At 36.3% G+C, this 22,787-nt stretch overlaps 1 pseudogene; it reads right to left on the reverse strand.

Annotated features, from left to right (window-relative positions):
* Positions 1–18,289: 18,289 nt before the first annotated feature.
* On the reverse strand, positions 18,290–18,834 carry LOC132018634 (protein AF-9-like; annotated as a pseudogene).
* Positions 18,835–22,787: the final 3,953 nt, after the last annotated feature.

Here is a 22,787-nt window from a genome sequence, read left to right on the forward strand (position 1 = left end):
TCTAAACAGAAACTTGACAAGCCAGAAGAAAGTGGCATGATATATTCAAAGTGTTGAATGGGAAAAGTCTGCAACCAAGCAGATCTATCCAGTGGAGTTAACATTCAAAATAGAAGGTAAAAAGTTTCCCAGACAAATACAAAAGAAATACATTACCACTAAGTCAGCCCTGCAGGAAATATTAAAGAAGACTCAGTGCAAAGGAGAGACCTAATGTTGCAAAGAGAAGAAAGGATCAGAGAAAAATCTCCAGCAACAATGGCAATACAAGTAATAAAGTGGTACTAAATACATGCTATCAATAGTTATTCTGAGTGTAAATGGACTAAACACTCTAATCAAAAGACATATGTTGTCAAAATGGATAAAAAAAAATAAGACCCATGTATATGCTACCTATAAGAGATTCACTTTAGACCTAAAGACAACTGCAGATTTAAAGCAAGAGTGTAGAGAAACATCACATGAACAGATGTCAAAGGAAAACCAGGGTAGCCATACTTATATTGGACAAACTAGACTTTAAAACAAAGACCAGAAAAAGAAACAAAGAAGGGCATTATATAATTATAAAAGGAAGAATCCAACAAGAAGACAGAATAATTGTAAATATTTTTGCACCCAACATGGAAGTGCCCAAATATATAAAAATAATTAAGAAACACAAAGAAACTAATTGATAGTTAACAAAATATAGAAATATTAATACTTCACTTATATCAATGAACAGATCATCTAAACAAAAAATAAACAGTAAATTAAAAAATCTACCTTATTTTCTTTCTATATATCTTGATTCTGTGGATCACCACATTTATAATAACAAGATTGTTTTATAGGTCTTTCCAAGGTATTAACAGCTCTGTGACAAAATAGGCAAAATTAGGAAGAATGAGAAATTCAAATAATTTAATTCTGAAAATTCCAACAATGAACAAAAGAAAATTAACCATTGGCTTAGCTTTCATTACTATTCATCTTTATGCATTTTTATTCATCTTTATGCATCTTTAAGTTTTATTATATAGTAAACTAAAATCTAATATCTTGATGTTATCTCCCACTTTAAACATGAGACTCCAAAAGTTGCTCAATTTTGCAACAGGTAATGAAGACTGGTAGAAATTTCTGACACTATTTTCTATGTTCTACATACTTTTTCTATCATCTCTACTCTTTCCTTCAAAAGTCTAATCATCACAAGACTTAAATTCTCATTATTTCTCAGTTATTATTCAGTTATTTACAAGAAATAAACCTGCCCTAGTTGAATTGTGAGCTCTGGGGAATATCACTTATGTGTATAGAAGTGTCAGCTCCTCTATTCTCTTATAAATTATCTTATACCCCCAAAACAAACACAAATAATCTCTTGTCACTTAACACAATCAAAGTATCTTTTTTTAAAAAAAAGATTTCATTTATTTATTTGACACAGAGAAAGAGAGAGAGAGATCACAAGTAGGCAGAGAAGCAGGTAGAGGGGGAAGAGGAAGCAGGCCCCTTGCTGAGCAGAGAGCCTGATGCCGGCTCCATCCCAGGACCTTGGGATCATGACCTGAGGGGAAGGCAGAGGCTTAACCTACTGAGCCACCCAGGTGCCCCACAATCAATGTATCTTGAAACCACTTTCTCTTTGGTCATACCATTATAATTTTATTAATGTAATAAAACATTTTTTATTACTTTTGTGTTTAAGTAATTTTTTTCTGAGCCTAACACTTTGCACAAGAGACCTCCTGTGTTTTGTGGCACTAAATGAATGAATAAACAAAGGAATAGTGTGGTTAATTAACTGCTGTGCGCAAGCCATTGTGTTTAATAAAGTGAGATGGAGACTATGACCATAAGTGAACTTTTATAATTTGAGAGAAGGAGAGAGAGAGCACTCACACACCACCGAAGGGGGAAAAGAGAGAAATAATGCTCAAAGATTTGAGAGAGGGAGACAGAGCATGTGTGAGCAGGGGGAGAGGAGAGCAGTGGAGAAAGAGAAAGAATCCTCAAGCAGACTCCCCGCTGAGCACAGAGCCCAAGGTGGGGCTGGATTCCAGGACACCAAGATCATGACCTGAGCCAAAATCAAGAGTTAGATGCTTAACTGACTGAGCCAACCAGGTGCTCATGAAAATCAATACTTTGATGTTACCCTTTTTAAGGAGAAATATTTTAAATATCAATAGGAGAAGAAAACATTGTTCAGGGGAACCTTATGAGGTGCCCTATTGTTGAGGAAGTGGCCCTACCCAAGTAAGCAACAATGACTGCAGCAAAAATTTTGGTCAGCTCATGAGAAGTTGGTTACTATAATGAAAACATAGGGTTAAGAACTTGAAATTCCTCAGATGTTATCTCAAAGTGTGTGGATTTTTCTAGTAAGAAATGGGTAATTCAGATTTTTAAAAAGAGAAATGACCCAAAGGTGTATGAAGAAAGCGAAACTTAAGGAAGTTTATCTTGAGCTATCTAGAAACCAAGAGCACATGACATCTACTTACAATTCTAAGCACTGAGGTCACTACATTTTGTATCCACATCTGCAACCATTTGCTATGCTCCCTGAAGAATGGAAGAATGTTGAGACCACTCCTACAGAGGACAGGTAAGTATCCTGGATACTTTTAAATGACAGAATTAGGAAGGGAGAGTTACACATAGTGTCATAAAGGGCACACAGATGAAACAGTAATTTTCAGCCTTTTTTTGTTTTTCTTTTGGCCACATTTTAGTTTTTAAAGAAAAACTGGGGTCTTACTTGGAAAAATAACCTACACCTGACCTAAAATACTGGAGTACTTGCAACCCTATTAAGCTATCATGCTCTACAATTGGCCATTCCTAAGATATATAAAATCCCTCTGTCACTGTTTCCTCCTATATAATCAAGGTCTTCAAGTCTCCTCCTATATAATCAAATTCTTCAACATATTTCTTCACTGTCAACCTGATTGCATGTCTTAACAGGTTCACAAGTGGTACCTGGCCTGCATGTTCTATGCTTCACTCAGCAACATGATTTTTATGATAGGCCTTGCTTTAAAAATATACATACCCTGAATTGTGAAAAAAGCACATTTCATTTGTTGGTCAAAATTTGGCAAAAGCTAGAAAAAGTTTGGGCAATACCATGGCACCTACATCAAACTGGATATGTCCCTTTAACATGAGTATATATGCATATGTGTGCATATATAAAGAAATTTGACTATGTGTATTAGTCCACCATGCACACATTCTATCCCTAGAAATAGAGGACATTTGTTAAGAATACCTTCAACAAAAGAATGGAATGATACTCAGAGATAAACAATGGGTTGCATCATAAAGATAAATAAGAACTTTGAGGGATTTTCTTAAATTCATATGGGATATTATGATTTACAAAATGCTTTAAAAACACGTAATTTATTTTATTAAAAGAAAGCAAATTACTGTATTTTAAAGTACATGGCCTTGCAAGTCAGATGGATTCCAATATCAATCCTAACTAATAAAAGAGAACCAAGTAACAGATATTCTGGGACCAGTTAATAACAAGTTGGAGTCTCATTTGCATCAGTGACAAAATGAGGAAAATTATAACTACCTGTCAAAGTTATGGTGAAGACTATAAATATATAAAACTCTTAGCTTACAGTTCTGACAATGTCACTCAGCCAAGACAGAGTAAAAGGTAAGCCATAAACATTGCAGTTATTGTGAAAATTCCAGCTAATGCCTTAGTGCTTGGACTTTAAAGACTACTTCAGGCACTGCCCTGGGCATCAAACAAGACCCCAATGAGTTTTATGGTCAGGAGAACTTTAATATATACATGAATGGTGGGGGACATTTAACTAGATGCTCAGAGATAAAGGAAAATTTACAAAATAATTTGAGTCATTTTATCTCCCGAATTTATATTTTTCTTACTCCTTAAGAAGGAAACTGAAATATCACAGAACAGAAACAGGATCTTAAGAACTATGCAAGTTCAGAAAAATTGCTTGCTAGTCTCTGTATTCCAATTGAATTTCAATTGAAGCATAATTAGGGATTGCCTTATAAAAGTATTTTTATACTTAATGCATCTTCTACATAACCTTTTAAAATTACTGGGACATTAGGCAGGGCAGGAAAATGTCAACTACTTCAGCTTGTCTCTCAAGTTAAATTATTCTTTTCAGTCATAAATAGAAAAGTATAAATGGAAGAAAATCAGATTTTAAGACTAATTTAGGAGCTATTGTCTCCTACAACAAATAAGAATGATTTCATAGGTTGTGGGTTTTGTGAATTACTACAGTTTGGCATAAATTTCAAAGTCAGAACATTGATTTAGGACAATCCTGCTTCTTCCAAAACGTTAACTTATTTTTTGTAACAAATAATATTTAAGATTTTAAGCTTGTGGCTCCAATCTTATGATTAAAGGGACACTAAGTCAGTAGTTGGTTTATACATTTGTTTATGTATGCTTAGTAACCATAATAGAATATGTGTAGGTTAACCTAATTTGGGAAATGCACTTTGTTTTGCCATCTTGTATTGAGATATTATGTAAATTCTTTTCTCAACGTCACAACAAATGCTGTGGTCCAATGTCAAGTCAGAAAATGCTGACTTAAAAGTGCCCAGATGTTGACCCAGAAATACAAACTTTTACTACAAGAATGAATTCTAAATTGGATTTCACTGCTTATGACTATGACTTTGAGTAATATAAAACTATTCTAAATCTTCAATAAAAATTCTGTAGTTTTACTGAGAAATAATGGACATGCATCCTTGTATAAGCTTAAGGCATACAGCATGATCGTTTGATATACATACCTCATAAATTGATTACCATAATGGATTCAGCTAACAATCCTATAAATACACTAAAAATAGACATTTTCCTTGTGACAACTCTTAGCACCAACTCTCTTAACTCTGCTCTGTGTCATACTGACCTGTTACAGTCCAGTTGTACATTAAAGCACTCGTACTTATTTCTCTTTTAACTGGAAGTCTGTACCTTTCGACCACCTTACTCCAATCCCCCTTATCCTCCCCTCCACCTCTGGTAACAAATCTGATCTCTTTTTATGAGGTGTTTTTATTGTTTTTTGGGGGGTATTTTTTTGTTGGTGTTGTTAAGATTCCACATGTATGTGAGATCACCTAGCGTAATGCTTTCAAGTCCATCCATGTTGTCACAAATGGTAGGATTTACTCATTTTTAAAGGTCAAATATCCTATTGAATATTTGTGTACCACAGTTTCTTTATTCATTTATCTGCAGATGGACACTTAGATTGTTTCCATGTCTTGGCTATTATAAATAATGATGTTATGAATATTAGAATGCCGAGATCTTTTCAAGTGAATGTTTTCTGTTTGCTCAGGCCCCACAGTTTAATGAATTTTACTAATCATGTATCATTTGATGGAAAAACAAGTGCAGCTCCAGTCCTTGTTTCAACCCTGTCACAGCCCAAAGAGAACTATTTCCCAGGGGCGAGTATGACTGGCTAGTCCTGCAAGTGGTCATATATTAACCTATTATCATATATACCATTTGCAGATATGTTTTCCCATAAGTGGTCTTTTCACTTTGTTGGTATCCCTTGTTATATAGGAGCTTTTTAGTTGATATAGTCTTGCTTTTTTATTTTTATTTTGTTGTTTATATTTTAGTTGTCCTACCCAAGAAATTACCAAGACCCTGTCACGGAGCTTTATTCTAGGTTTTTCATCTACAATCACACGGTTTCTGGTGCCACATTTAAGAGTTAAGTCTAAGTCATATTTTCAGTTAATTTTTCTGACTGATGTAACATTTGGGTTTAGTTTCTTTTACAAGTGATTATCCAGTTATCTAGCACTTTTTATTGAAAAGACTATCTTTTCTCCATTGAACATTCTTGGTTCCTTTGTCAAATATTAGTTGACTGTATATGCTTGGGTTTATTCTCTGGGCTCTTGATTCGGTTTCATCAGTCTACGGGTCTCTTTTTACACTAGTAACACATGACTTTGATGACTATATCTTATAGTGTATCTTGAAATCATGAAGTCTGTGATGATGAGCCCTGCTCTGTTCTTTCTCAATATTTCATTGGCAATTTGGGGCCTTTTGTGATTCCATATAAATTTTAAGAGTGTTTTTTCCTCCTTTGAAAAATGCCCTTAGAATCCTGATAGGGATTGCTTTGAAACTATAGATGACTTCTGGTAGTACTGATATTTTATATTAATTCAGATATATATGTGTTATTAAAAATGTTATATTAATTCAGAGATATTTATATTAATACAGCTATAAAATTAATTTTATATTAATTCATCCATGAATGTGGGATGATTTTCCATGTGTTTTCCATTTCTTTAGTCATTGTCTTACAGTTTTTAGAGATATTTCACTTCAAGTTCTATTTTATTTTTTTTGATGCTATTGTAAACAAGATTTTTCAGAAAATTCACTGTGTACAAAAATGCTGTTGATTTTTGTATGTTAATTTGCATCTTGCAACTATACTTAATTCATTGATTACAACAGGGCTGTAATCATTTAGAATTTTCTACTTAAAACTATGTCATCTGAATATAGATACTTTGACTTCTTCCTTTCCTATTGTGATACCACTGCTTTTTCTTGCCTAGTAGTACTAGAAGTCCTAGCTAGTGTAATGTTGAATAGGAGTGGTAAAAATGGGCGCCCTTGTTTTGTTCCTGATCTATCAAAAAAAGTTGTCAATCTTTCACCATCAAGTATGATGTTAGCTGTGGGTTTGTCCTAAATGGCTTTTATTATGTTATTTCCTTCTATGTCAAACTCAAGAGATTTTACCATGAAAAAAAAGGTCTTTGTCATGAATAGCTATTAAATTTTGTCAAGTGCTTTTGCTATACATATTCCTCTCCCTCAGAAACCATAGAGCCTTCACTTTCATTTAGAATATAGAAATTTTATGACAATATTTCCAAATGTAATAATCAGAACATTATCTTACATGATATCTCAATAAAGAGGGCAAAACAAAGTGCATTTCCCAAATTAGGTTAACCTACACATATTCTATTATGGTTACTAAGCATACATAAACAAATGTATAAACCAACTACTGACTTAGTGTCCCTTCAATCATTATCTTTATAATCTTCAATCTATATCTAGATCTATAATAATCTATAATCTCTATAATCTTCAATCATTATCTTTTATAATCTGGTTTTTTTTTTCCCTATCCTCTTTCTAAAAGGCCTATTATATGGGTCCTTTACTTTTTCCCCTTGTATTTGTATTTCTTTTAGTTTTTCCATCAACGCATTTTTACATTTTGAATGCTTTTACTTTCCCAATCCCTCTTTGTTCCCAAAGCATTTCCTTCTAGCTTATGGAGTCATTGTTCGTTCAAATGTCTCTAAGGATACTAACTAGGTGTTTTATATGTTTTTCTTCTTTTACATTATCATTTTCCTCAGGTGTTAGGTTTTATTTGTTCCTCTTGACCTTTCTGTTTGGATTACTTGCCTTTCTCCAAAGTCTAGAGCTCTTTGGTGGTCAACACACTTTAATGAATAGAAGACTGTACTGGTAAATACAGACATTGGAGATTTACTCTGAAAATAAATTAACTTATCCCTTCACTCCCAAAAGTTCTTGTTCCTAAATTGGGTGACTGACTACAAGCACCGTGTGCTAGTCTAACGGACTTTACTTTAGAATAAGCAGTTTGTGGAGTGATTACTAACTGGGAACTTACCTTATGCAATTACTTCACCATCTTTAACTGAAATTTTTGACTTCTATTTTTAGTATCCAAATAATAAATCCTGTCATATCCTCTTCCAAAGGAAAATTCTTTTACTAAGTATAGTAACTGGGACCACAATCTAGTCATATTTTATAAAAATTTCTAAATTTGAGTACAAACCAAGGATGTCCAAGAGTCTTATAATAATAGCAAGTGTTGGAAATCTGTCTCAGTTTGTGATAATCCATAAATATTAAAGACCATGGACACATTGGATTTTGAATCCTCTCTTCTCTATATGCCCTACATGGATGGATGAGTTAAAAGGGATCTTAGGTTCCTTCGTGTTCTAGATATAATTTCTTTTAACTGCCTTGAAGCTTAGGGATTGTGTAGGACAGGAATTTGGACAAGGCATGTTCTCTCTGTCCCACTACATCTGGGGCTACAGATAAATAATGTGAAGTCTCATGCCTAGAATGATCTAAAAGCTCATTCCCTCATGTATCTAGAGATCTACTCTGACTGATGGTTAGCAGCTTCAGTTACTCTCCACGTTTTATTTATTTTTTATTTTTTTAATTATGAATTTATTTGAGACAGAAAGGGAGAGCATATGAGCAAGGGAAGCAGCAGGGGGAGAGGTAGAAGCAGGCTCCTGGCTGAGCAGGGAGACTAAGGTGGGGCTCAATCCCAGAATCTGGGATCATTACCTGAGCCGAAGGCAGATGCCTAACCAACTGAGCCATGAAGGTGCCCCTCCACGTGTTTGTTTGTTTGTTTGTTTTTAAATGGAGTATGGCAACTGGAGTCCAAAAACAAGAAAGCAAAGAACAGGCAGACTCTTATCACCTTTTATGACCTGGCCTCAGAAATCACATAATACCATTTCTGCCACATTCCATTAATTGAAACCAGAAGCAAAAATATTCTCTACTTCTTGATAGGTAATGATAAAGTTTTGAAAGAGAATTTGGCCCTGGAATATTGCTGTGATCATTTTTGCAAACATAATCTGCCACTGTCTACCATTTGTCCCAACAATCTCTATCCCTCCAACATGCAAAATATACTCACCCCTCATCCACTTACTATTCACTGTGCTAAATACTCCAAAATGTAGCAGAACTCAGTAGAGACAGTGTTTCTCTATTTCCTGTTACGAGCTGAAAATTTTAAGGCTGAAAGTTAGAATTCTCTGTGGGCTCATCTACTCATGTCAGGCAGTTGATGTCTTTTGCATGGGGCCTCAGTTCTCCACACAGACTATTTTGAACTTCCTCAAAGCTTACTGTCTGAACTTTAAAGGGGTGTGTGTGTATGTGTGCATTGTTGAAACCATTAAAAATCCTGCCTACATTTAAGGGGGAGAGAAATAGATTTTATCTACTTCAAGAGATGGGTTGATCTAAAAGAGCATTTGGTCATCTTTGGAAAATGAAATCTGCCATGCTTGATTCTGTTCTACTTGACTTTATTTCCCTCTATGTTGAAGGGCAGTAAGAGAATGGGCAGCAAGAAAGTATTCATTATAACCTAGGAAACCTGGCAAAAATTCTCTTTGTATCATTCAATTCTTCTGTACTTTGAACCCTCTAAAATCAGCATCACAGCTCTAGGATCTCCTGGCATTGGAGGGTGTAAGGGTGCCCATCTGTCTGTGCGAGTAGTGCCCATGTCTCTGTGCAAGTGCACATGTGTGTCTGTGTAAGAGCAGATGTATCTTTGTGTATGCTTAAGGGGTCCTTTCTGACATTTTTTTGTTTCATCTGCCTTTTCTTGCCCTGAATAGTAATCAGCTAGCCTGAGATCCAGGAAATGATTGTTCGGGGGATGAATATGGTCCTGTTTGTATTCAGACCAAAGTCTAATTCAAATAGAAGCTGACAGTAAATCAACAAGAAAAGCAGACCCAGGACATTTCCCTCTTGTAAGATTGCTGACTCATTTCCTCATCACATTAGAGAATGTATAATAGTGAATGTTCTTATAGTGACAAAGGAGATAAGACTATGTGCTAATGGGCCTTTTTGGACTCTGTTTTCTGTGATTCAGCATCATTTCATGGTTAAAGCAGCAGGGATAAGAAACTTACATATGTATATTTTTTAAATTAAAAGACAACTGAATGCATTATTGTTTTTCCTGCTTGATCTTAAATAATCACAAGAATACAACAATATAATGTGCATAGCTGGAGAGAAGGAAGCACTTTTAAAAAGACAAAATGAATGTACCACTATCCAACACCCTAGTGAGAGAAAAATACTTAATCAGCTTGATCTGGTGATTTGTATTATTATACACCAAGATTATATTAAAACTTTCTTCCATATAGATTCATACTATATAAACATGTATAAAGTAGTGAAATTTAAGAGATCTATATGAATACTCTAAGGCAGCTGCCTAAATATCATGAAATGCATATTAAGCAATTGGAAAAGATATATTTAATATAATTCAAAGAGTAAACATTAAGCAAACTCTATGTTGGGCACAGTCCAAAGATGTATCTACTGTAAATAGGTAAAAACGTGCAAATAATTTAAAAACAATCATCTATTTGTAACCTTCATGTGCTCAGCATTGAGCAAGGCAATTCAGTACTTAAGAAGGACATATTCTGTCCTTCAGGGATTTTAGATTTTGAAAATTAGTAAAGAAAAAAAAAGTAAAATGAAACAAAAAAAATAATATGTAAAAAATAGCAAGCAACAAAAAGAGCCCCGAACAATAAATTTTATGAACTAGCAACACAATTATATTTCTAAAGCAAAGACAGAAAGATCAATATAAGGCGAGGTGTTTGAAAATGAGGGAATTTAAACTGAGCCTTAGAGGGATAGTATGGTTTCCATGGTTGGAGAGGATGAAAAGTTAGAGAACAGAGCCTGAGCAGAATCATGGAGATGGAGTAAGAACGACTATGACATCTCCAGCAGCCAGTGAAGAAAGAACCTTGATGTGAATTGCTACTATTTATGAGCAGCCTACTGAGTGATGGCCATCTATGGGAAACAGAGACCTCAGGGCTCTAGGGAACATTCCTGCCTGCACCTGCTCCTATAGTTGTCCTCATACCATGCAGTGAGGCCAGCTACAGTGCCCCACTGTGGTGATGGAAATTAAATTAAATCACAATGCCAAATTGTGTGCATACGGGTTTTAAACTATAACCCCTGTTATGAAAGATATTGTTGTTCAGTACTAAAACAGTATCTCATTTCTGTTCCGTACTATCTCAACATAGTGTGGATAATTTAGCCGCAATAATGACTTGAGTTTCCCCCAAGCAAGCAGTTACTGCAAATACCATTTTGATGCCAGCTACTCCCTGAAGGGACCCGCCTTGATGCTTGAAATAGGAGAGACAGGTTGGCTTTGCTCAGGGCATTTCCTCACACAGTGGGTGGTATTTCCTTTCAAAGTTGGCTCAGGCATTTAGCCTGATGCAATAAATATCTGTCCAAAACTCCACATCAGTGAGGGTGGTGGAAGATCACAGAGGTTCGATGAGGACAAACTGGGTTCAAGTACCAATTTCATTATATACAATTTGTGCTGTAGGCCAGTCATATAGGGCTTCTGGGTCCCAGCTCCCAATATATCCTTTTTACCTTACAAGTTTATTGTGAAAATCATATAACCTGTTAGGGCAGGAACTATGTAAACACAGATTTCTATACCAACTTTAATTATCCTTATTTCCTTATGGATAACTGAGAACCATATTTCCTTCCCATTAAATTTTCATCAGTGTGTGCTCCTCTATCATACCTAAAGATTTATACTTGTAAGAGTGTTAGAGCTTATTCCCTTTCTGTATTTCCCAAATATACTTAGGTGCCAATTACTAGGGATTCTTCATTTCTAAAACTGAATAAGAATTCAGGATTAAGGTCCAAGAACCAGGGGATAATTGAAAAAAAAAAAAAAAAGTTTTGATCTGCAGTAAACCTTGAGGGACATTTTCAAGTCTAGTTTACTCAGCACAGTCTGCTTTATGTAAATAAAGAACATGGAATTCAATAGGACTTTCAGAAATAATCAGCTCATAAATTGTTCCTACTGAGTATTACTATTCCATAAACATTACCCTAGTTTGGGAAATTGCCAGAAAACTTAGGTTGTTACACAATTAAGTTTTCTTTCTTTTTTACTATACTTTGACAGATTTCTTCCTTAGCTCTCCCAGAAACAAATAGAAATCCTTCTCTCTTTGGGTCTTAATTCCATGTTGCAGCCAATTTGACTCAACCACAGTTACACTAAATACCGTCTCTCAGAATAGTCAAGTCTTAATTGTCCTAATAACAAACTGTCCCCAAAAAAGCCTGTGACAAAAAGCTACTCCTCTGTGGCAGGGCTTCTTGTCTTAGTCACCAGCTTGCCGCTACTGGAGAAGGTTGTTGGCTAAATTCATAAATGCGTATATCAGGCAAATGCAACATGGCACTTTTTGACTTATCTGTCTTTTCCTTGCAGTAGTTCCTTGCCAGCAGAGGGGCCATATTACATTTTTTCAGCATATATTCTGAGCATCTCTGCGGATCACAGCTGTGTATGACACTATCTCCTCTTTGCTGGGTCAGAACATAGTGGAACAAATATGTCTTTAGCAGATAAGCATTTTCATTTTCTACTGTCACACACAAAAGTATAAACATCTATAGCATAGTGTACCTACCATCCCTAATTGAGTGAATAAAAAAAATAGCTGAAAACCAAAAGCTGGATAATGAATTAAAACAGTACCATAAATAAAATGCAAATATTTGGAATCTCAAATAATTGTTTTTAGAGTTCTACAGAGCCCCTTTAATGGGTATGTTTATGTTTATATATAGCAGATGGCTAGGAACATGCAGTGCCTGTTGATTTTAAAAACATTTTGGAAATAATAGGCAACTAATGTTTCTCCTAACCAGTACATGTCCTCTTTTCCATGTCTTCTGGAATCTGTTTACTTGCTGCCATTATTGGTTTTGTATACATTCAACAAGTTTCCTTCTCTTTTCCTGTTATAGTAATTTTACTTAATTCGATTAATGTGGCATCAATACCTTATAGGCTGAGGAACAGAGTGCTCAAATTGTCCTGGATATTTTGTTTATTTACTTATTACCTTTAAACATTTATTTATTTGAGAGAGAGAGAGAGAGAGAGAGCACACTGAGTTGGGAGAAAAGGGAGAAGCAGGCTCCCTGCGAGCAGAGAGCCCTATGAGGGGTTCCATCTCAGGATGCTAGGATCATGACCTGAGCCAAAGGCTGATGCTTAACTGACAGAGGACCCACATACCCCAGTCCTAGATATTTTAGGAAAAAATACCTGCCACTGTTTGCTGTTGAGGGACTTTCTGGGGAGAGGAGACTGAAGGTCACATCTGTGAAAATGCTCCCTCATAATAGGACAGAAGTTTCTCCTAGTGAGTGACATTAGTCTTGGTTCTCAGTCATCGTTAGTAATGTGTACGTGAAAAATATTTCTCTGGAGTTCATTCTGTGGAACTCTAGACAATATCCAAGAATAATTGCTCAAAATCCCAGGAGAGACCAGACTGTGGCTACAGTGCATGGCACAAATTAATCAGGATAGAAGGTTGAGCCATTAGCTAGAGATGACCAAATGCTAGAGCCACCAAGACTAATCAGTCAGTGCACCCCAAAAACACAAAAAGCATATTACTCAGGAATAAACCCTAAAGCCTTCAGAAATATTCACACTACGAAGGCATTTTCATTCAACTCCACCACTAAACTATGGCCATAATTTTCAAGACTTTAGTTGCTTCCTTTTCTAAGAGAAGAGCCATAAAAGAATTCACTGTGAGATAAGGACAATCATCCAGGAAGTCTAATTCCTTTGTAAAAATGGAAGTGTTCTCCACGAATAGAAAACCCAAAAGAAACTTCCAGGGAGACAACACTACACAATACACAGTCTGAGGGCCTACTACATACATTCTTTTAAAACTGATCTTTAGGGGCCCTTGGGTGGCTCAGTTGTTTAAGCGTCTGACTCTTGGTTTCAACTTGGGTCATGATCTTGGGGTTATGAGATTGAGCCCCACGTCAGGCTCAACTCAACTTGGGAGTCTGCTTGCAATTCTCTCTCTCCTGCTGTCCCTCCCTCTGCTCACACTTGCTCATGTGCTCTCTCCAAATATTTTTTTTTAATTAAAATAAAAATAATGGAAATTTAGCTTGTAATTCCTACATTTATTCAGCAAATATTTAACGAGCACCCACTCTAAGTCAGACACTAGTCTAGAAAAATAAGTGAACATCACAAAAAGCTTCAGCAAGGGAGTTTCCATGCAAGTAAATAATTCAACAGATAAAAAGAAGTACAGTTAAGAAGGCTAATAGCATTCAAATCACAATGTCTTTAAACTGGTGAGTAGTTGAGTCTGAATTTGTACCCAAAACCAAAACCTATGTTTCTTGCACTAAGAAATACACTAAAAATGGGTCTGTATACTTATATTAAGTATACAAAACCACTAGCAACTTCTCTACAGTTAAGAGGATTTATGCCATTTTTATTATAGACGATCTAGCTTTCTTTTAAAAGGTTTATTTCCAGGGATGCCTGGGTGGCTCAGTTGGTTAAGCAGCTGCCTTTGGTTCAGGTCATGATCCCAGTGTCCTAGGATCGAGTCCCACATTGGGCTCCTTGCTTGGCGGGGAGCCTGCTTCTCCCTCTGCCTCTGCCTACCACTCTGTCTGCCTGTGCTCGTGTTCTCTAACAAATAAATAAATAAAATCTTTAAAAAAAAAAAAAAGGTTTATTTCCAGACAATGTTCATCTACCATTATGAGGGAGAAAAATCGAGGATTTTAGACACTGTAGATTGTAAGAGATTTCGTAAAAATTATATTTGTACTATTTAAGAAGGCATATATATTGTACTGTTTATACTATATTATATGTGTATAGGGTGCTTTTTGCTGAAAGATGCTATGCAAGAATCAGGCAATTCTTAAAGAAACTGACATTTTTAGAGTTTCTTAAAATATAAAAGTTGTGTTTTTCTTTTATCTAGTCAAGACAAATATGCTGTAAATTAGTTCATTTTATCTCTTAATGCATTTTATTTTTAGGTTTTGCAGAGTTCATAATCTAATATGAAATCTCTAGGCTATTTTGAATGAGACATTCAATTTGACCTCTTGATCTCTCAATGCAGAAGATGTCAATAACTGCCGAAGGGCAGCCTCACAGAGCATAGATCTTCCTTGATTTATGATGGGGTTATGTCCCAACAAACCCACCATAAGTTGAAAATATCATAAGTCAAAAATGCATTTAATACACATAATCTACTGGATATTATATTTTAGCTTAGCCTACTTTAATCATGCTCTGAACACTAACATCAGCCTACAGCTGAACAAAATCACTAAAACAAAACCTATTTTATAATTAAATGTTGAATGTCCTATGTCATTTATCTAATACTATCCTGAAAGTGAAAAAAACAAAATGGTTGCATGGGTACAAAATGGTTTTAAGTCTATCATTTGTTTACCCTCATGATCTGATGGCTGACTGGGAGCTATGGCTCACAGCTACTGCCCAGCATCCTGAGAAAATAATATACCATGTATTTCTAGCCCAGGAAAGATTAGAATTCAAGATTGAAGTACAGTTTCTATTGAATGTATATTACTTTCACATCACCTTAAAGTCGAATCATGGTAAGTTGGGGACCATCTGTACTATATACTCCAACATGGGGAAGACAGAGGTGAGAATTCCCACAATCATCGCCATGAGATGTTTAAAAGTATGTTGGTGGTCTCCAAGATACCCTGTGGTTAGGAATGTTAGGAAAATAAAAAGGATCCAGAATTTTCATGGACGAGAAAGCACAGTAGAGATGAAGGCCATTGACAAGATGAGACCCATCAACACAGGATATGGGTATGGCACCCTGACAGGTGGAAAATCAGTTATGTTGCAGGGGGATAGGGGTGTGAATGAGGTGGTAGAAACTGAGGGGATAATGGAAGACAATGGTCAGATTTTGAAGGGCCTCAAGTACTCAAGTACTAGCTAAAATATTTGTTTTTTGTTGATACTAAGAGGATCACTGAGATATAAGATGGAAAATAACGTGATCTTATTTTGATTTTTAAAAAATTATGTTACTTGCTGTGAGGAGGGTAAAGTAGGGAGAATCAAGTCAGTGACCATCACAATAGTGACAGCCTGAATTATAACACTGACAGCAAAGATGTAAAGAGGTATATTCAAAATATATTTATGAATAAATTCAGTAACACATCTTTAGTGAATTGATTGAGTAGATATTGGGTACTTAGAATGAGGAAACTAGGCTGATTCCCAACTGTCTGCCTTAAGATAGGTGGATAGAATATGGAGTCATAACTAATACAGGGAAATGATAGAAACAAGTTTGGAGGAAAAAGAGGAGTCAATTTTTGACTGGTGTTTCTCGCACAAGTGGATGTCCTATCAGCTTGTGTGTAGTGAGCTGTTGGATACATTAATCCACAGCCCTCTGGTAAATCTGAACTAATGGAGAAATAAAAGGAAAAAATCCTGCAGGCGGCCATGGCCTCCCAAAAAGCCCAGTTCACAAGGTAGCATCTCTTCTGGATTCATCACAGTCCAATGTCCAGTTCTCAGTATCATAGACCCTGGGAAATAATTCATTCAGGATCCCAGAATTAATAGAACTAAAATGTGTTGACTCACACTAACTAAATTTTAAGGAAACCAATGTATAAAAAAGGAATACAGCTTTATAAAGTTGCTGAAATAGAAAGTAATAATTAAGAACTTTAAACACTCACCGATTTTTTTTTCATTCCACCCTCTAAGCAGTCTACAGGGGAAGCCTAAGAATCAGAAATTTGTTTGAGGAGCACGGAATCAAAATACTTGTAATTTCATGGAATGGGAATAAAACATAACAAACATCTCTTTCAAGTAACTCACACAAATTCAGTAGTTTACACAATATTCTAACTGTCAGAACTCACCACTTTGTTCAGATGGTCTCTGTTCAAAGGAAGCTTTCAAATTATTATGGTTGACAAAGTTTTTAATCTTACTCAGCAACTAACATAGTGCTAATAAGTATTTGTTGAATTAATTAATTATGTCAGGCATAAAATGTCTGTATTTCTAAAAGATGGGATATATTCCAACCATTGCAGAGTCTTGATTATAAGGGAAGTCTCTCATCTTAGTTAAAACTTAAAAGTGTTCTGAGTATGAAGACCAGAGCATCTAACACATCTTCTGTACTCATTTTTTTCCCTATACCTTGACTATCCATGCTATCACTAGAGTATCAAAGGTATAAAGAATCTAATCAAACAGGAGAATACTCTAAAACCAGGGACATTTGGAAATATGTAGAGAAAATTTGTCACAGTGATTGCAGACCTTGAATTTATAGTCAGTGACTGCAGATAAAATATGCTAAAATGCATGAGACATCCCTGCTCAACAAGGAACTCTCCTGCCCAAGATGCCAACCACTCCCTAATTGGAAATCATAGATATAGAATAAAAGAAACGAAGTTTAGTGGACCTAGATCTAAATTCAGATTTTTTGAATACAAGAAAAAAAGAATCAAAGGCATAACTGAGGGACAGCCTTAGAAGTCCAGTTGGATTTATTGCTTCCACAAATCTTAATAACTAGATCTATGGACATTTAGCTGAAAATTAATTTACTTAGGATAAACTGTGCTCCCCAATTCAGCTGTGGAATGTGTGTATGCACATGGGCATGTGTACATCAAAGGTACAGAAAGAGAAAGAGTGACAGATTGAAAAGGAAAAAGATACACTTTTAAAGATATTGGGAGTATTTTAAAGATAGTGTAAGTATTTTTTAACTCTTCCTTCATTCTCCACTCTTACCACACCAAATTCTGTCAAAAGTTAAAAGGAATCACTTGGCAAAGACACCTAAGATGTGCTACAAATGTTACTAGGCTAAGATAAATTGGATATTTTCTATAGAGATCACTAGTGATCACCAGTATGTGTACCCCTTTCCTTTTTGGGCATAAATACCATACAACTTAAGTTCTCAGAGAAGCAGGCTCAGGTTTCTGACCAATGCACAGTAAGAGGATATGCCTAACAAGATGAGACAGTAAAAAGCCCCCAGAAAACCTGCCTCCTTCCTCTGCTGTGATTCCCAGGAAGCCTTGTGGTAGAAATGGAGTCATGGATCAAACTGGCTTAGATTACTAATCACCACATAGAGGCATCTGCTCTGGACAGTTACCTAGAAGCTGAGAAAATTTTGATCATAATTTTTTTATATAAAGTTACTACTTATAAGCACTGCTCATTTCTTCAACATGGGCATGCCAACCTAACACACATGTTGCTATCCCCTTTTACCAAAGTTTACAAAATATAAGTAACCTTACCTTGATCAGTAACTGATATTTTTTCCCCTTTTGGTTGCATCATTCTGAGTGTTTTCATATAAACAAACAAACAAAAAAAATCACAACCAAAAAAAAAAAAAACAACAATAGTTTTTGATGCATCCAGTTGTTGTATCCTCAGGAAGTTCCAGATGTTTCCAGATAACTCTGTAGTTTAAGGACTGTGGTTTTGTCCAATGAGCAAAGGTCAAACTCAAATGTGTTTGTGATATGAAAGTGTCCAGTTTCTTCTATAAGGTTCATGATCTGCTGCAGAATGTGTCTCTCTCTCAGCGTCATTAACCTTCTGTGAAGCTCGACCCGTTCGTCTAGGTAGGCCTTGTCACGTTCACCATTCTTTATTTATCTGATTTGCTTTGCTTTATTGGATTTTTTACGTCAAGAATCTGGTTGTTGTTGGTTTTTAATAAAGGTGGCGGGGGTTCATGATGGAGGGGCGAAGAAGCTGAGCTGCTTTCACTGTCGCTGCCGTCACTTAAGCTAACTCTGCGGCTTTGGCTGCCTCCTCTATTTACAGGTCTCTCCATTTCAGAGTCATTGTCCTTATCCTCTGCTTCATCTGATTCCTCCTCATTGTCATCAGAATGCAGATCTTTCATTATAGACCTCAAAGGACCTTGTTGCCTGGTCTGGGACGGCATGAAGCTGGAGCAGGAAATCATCCAGATCCGGGTGACACAGTTATGAGATTCTTACTGCTCCCCCACTACCTTCCACTGAAACTTGTAACTTTGTCCTCTGTAATGCCCCTCACATAGCCTTTTTTGACCTCTGACTACCCCATTGGCAGACTGTGAAAGCTTGGCCTAAAGCAATGGTCTCCAATCTGGTCCTCTAATTATATTCTTTCTCCAATCCAGTCTGTGTAGGACTTCCTGCCAAAATAATGTCCGAAAATATTCCTGACTATTCTGAAAAGTTAATTCCATGATGTGTGTAGCTTAGAATCTCTTTAAAACATAGAAATCTCAGACTTCTAGAATGATCTAACCACAATATGAAGAAGAAATTAAAGTCTATAGTTTGAGGGGAATTACTGAGATAATGCATTCTTAAAACTGCCTAAACTGGGGAAAACTGGACAGCCACATGCAGAAAAATGAAATTGGACCATTTCCTTACACCACACATGAAAATGACTCAAAATGGATGAAGGACCTCAATGTGAGAAAGGAATCCATCAAAATCCTTGAGAACACAGGCAGCAACCTCTTCGACCTCAACCACAGCAACATCTTCCTAGGAACATCGCCAAAGGCAAGGGAAGCAAGGGCAAAAATGAACTATTGGGATTTTATCAAGATCAAAAGCTTTTGCACAGCAAAGTAAACAGTTAACAAAACCAAAAGAAAACTGACAGAATGGGAGAAGATATTTGCAAACGGCATATCAGATAAAGGGCTAGTGTCCAAAATCTACAAATAACTTAGCAAACTCAACACCCAAAGAACAAATAATCCAATCAAGAAATGGGCAGAGGACATGAACAGACATTTCTGCAAAGAAGACAGCCAGATGGCCAACAGACACATGAAAAAGTGCTTCATATCACTCGGCATCAGGGAAATACAAATCAAAACCACAATGAGATATCATCTCACACCAGTCAGAATGGCTAAAATCAACAAGTCAGGAAATGACAGATGCTGGCGAGGATGTGGAGAAAGGGGAACCCTCCTACACTGTTGGTGGGAATGCAAGCTGGTGCAACCACTCTGGAAAACAGCATGGAGGTTCCTCAAAATGTTGAAAATAGAACTGCCCTATGACCCAGCAATTGCACTACTGGGTATTTACCCTAAAGATACAAACATAGTGATCTGAAGGGGCACATGCACCTGAATGTTTATTATAGCAATGTCCACAATAGCCAGACTATGGAAAGATCCTAGATGTCCATCAACAGATGAATGGATAAAGAAGATGTGGTATCTATACACAATGGAATACTATACAGCCATCAAAAGAAATGAAATCTTGCCATTTGCAACAACGTGGATGGAACTAGAGCGTATCATGCTTAGCGAAATAAGTCAAGCGGAGAAAGACAACTATCACATGATCTCCCTGATATGAGGAAGTGTTTATGCAACATGGGGGCTTAAGTGGGTAGGAGAAGAATAAATGAAATAAGATGGGATTGGGAGGGAGACAATCCATAAGTGACTCTTAATCTCACAAAACAAACTGAGGGTTGCTGGGGGGAGGGGGGTTGGTATGTACATAGGGGAGGGTATATGCTTTGGTGAGTGCTGTGAAGTGTGTAAACCTGGCGAGTCACAGACCTGTACCCCTGGGGATAAAAATATGTGTTTATAAAAAATTAAAAATTAAAAAACAAACAAACAATAAAACCCTGACCTTGAGTTCAGAGTTAGTCCATCTCAACCATTTGGTTGGTGGTCCCTAGAATGAGAGGAATAATCTGGACTTCCACATGGAATCTATGCAGGGACTGCTGCTCTTCTGTTCAATAGTCAGAGAAACGTAGCAATCAGTGGAATTGTCTCAAGGCTACCAATGCAGTCATTTTATACTCAACTGCTGACTCTGAGACTGTTATCTTTGTTCAAGTTGTGCTTTTGGGAGTGCTACAACAAACACAACAGCTCCTGGAATTCATTGCAATCCAGGTAAGCACACAGATGCTGAACACATTCCTATATAACACAGGGAAAATGGAAGAGCAAGTCTACAACTTACTGTAAAAGCTCCAAATGAGATCAGGTCTGGCAGTAAACCTGAGAAAAAAATTTTACTCCTACAGAGTTTTGGTTTTGTTGACTATTAACTGGGAAATTGTAGGGGATAGTATGATTCTACACTGCTTATTCAGCAAAAGAGACCTTTCTTGAAAATGACATCTTCAAGAATAACACAGTCAATAACAGATATTATTTCTAGAGGCTATGCTTGTATTTATTAAAAAAATCCATGTATAAGTGAACATACAAAGTTCAAACCTGTGTTGTTCGACTATATATTTCAAAGTTCCAACAGTTCTAAGTATGGTAAATCTTGACTAAATTTCCATCTATTTTCAAAATTCTGTTTAGTCTGTGAACACCCTCTCCTACTGAGACAGGCATGTAAACTAAGTTTGAATTTCCTGCCTTTTAAGAGAAGAGACTTAATGCAATGAATGAAAACTTCACAGCTCCCATAAAACTCCTTAAAACCCCATTGATTCAAGTTCAAGACCTAATATCATAGTTCTTGTAGGATAAAGATGGCTATACATGCTTTACTACTTCTTACATTAAGAAATAGTACAATACTCCTTTCTTTGGATCTGGCCTGACTTAGTGACATGTTTGACTATTACTATGACAGAAGTAACATTCTGGTACTGCCAGGGTCAGGTTGTAAGAGTTTCAAGGTTCCACCCAGGCCTCTAGGATTACTCTCTAAAACCGTGAAAGTACCAAGTTCAAGAAGCCAAAAAGAGGGTTTTCACTGGCAGTCATTATTTAGTGCAGTCTTGTAGCAATCTTCATCAAGATGCCAGACATTAGTATGAAACCATCTTGGACTCAAGCCAAGATGTTAACCAGTTGGATAGCACAAAGTGACTTAAACTGGTACAGAAGAATCACCAGAGCTCCATGCTATCCAAATTCTTAACCCACAAAATCTTGAGATACAGTACAATTGTTGTTTGAAGTCACTGAGTTTTGGAATCATTTGTTACATAGTAATACATAATTTATATAATACTTAAAATGTATGTGCATACAGCTAGGAATTCAGCTATAGTATTCTGCCCATGGGTAAAAGTGATACTATGGATCAGGTTTCTGAGGAGAAATGATAAAGTGACACAGTTAACTGCATGTGTTCTCTGATTTATTGATGCCCATAACTTTCAGGTACCAGTATGTTCATAATGTTTATCCTATGGAAGCCTCTAATATCAGGTAATTACCTAACACAAGGTATTTGAGCCTTTTTTTTTTTCTATCAAAACCATTCTCCTTTTGAATTTAGCTTTGATTTAGGGATAGAAGTCATTGCACCCCAATAAAGAAACTTTAAGAATTGGCTGAAAAAGAATTCAAGGGAAAGATCTACTCAATAATTATGAAAGTGCTTTGGTGTATACATCCTATTCCATGACACATTTCCAATTCAGTGGTAATTCTGAGAGGGTTAAGTTAATCTGTGCTGCTGATGTCTCCTGCTTCAAATTGCGCCATCCATCTTTTCTCATTTTGCCTCGGGGGCTTTTCTGATACCATGGAGTGTTGCTGCCCTTACATACTAGAAAATTACAGGGTGTGGGGTTGTTAACACTTCCAAACATGATTCTTGAGCAGTTGAGGATCAGAAATGAGATAAATCTTAGCGCCTCCTCTCCATCAGGTTAACAATTCTTGGTGACATTCTATACAATTTTAAGAGGTTCTGGAAGAGTTCAGGACTCCTTACAACAGTGTTAATGCACTCCTTCTCTTTCTTTCTCTTTTCCTTCTTTCCTTCCTTCCATCCTTCCTTCCTTAATTCCTCTGTCTCTGTCTGTCTCTGTCTCTCATATTTGTGCTCTTATTTTCTCTCTCACTCTCTCATGAACACTTACTGGAATCACATAGCAAATAACCTTCCTGCACCCAAAACT

Source organism: Mustela nigripes, chromosome 5 (assembly GCF_022355385.1).
Source record: "Mustela nigripes isolate SB6536 chromosome 5, MUSNIG.SB6536, whole genome shotgun sequence".
Taxonomy (NCBI): Eukaryota; Metazoa; Chordata; class Mammalia; order Carnivora; family Mustelidae; genus Mustela; species Mustela nigripes.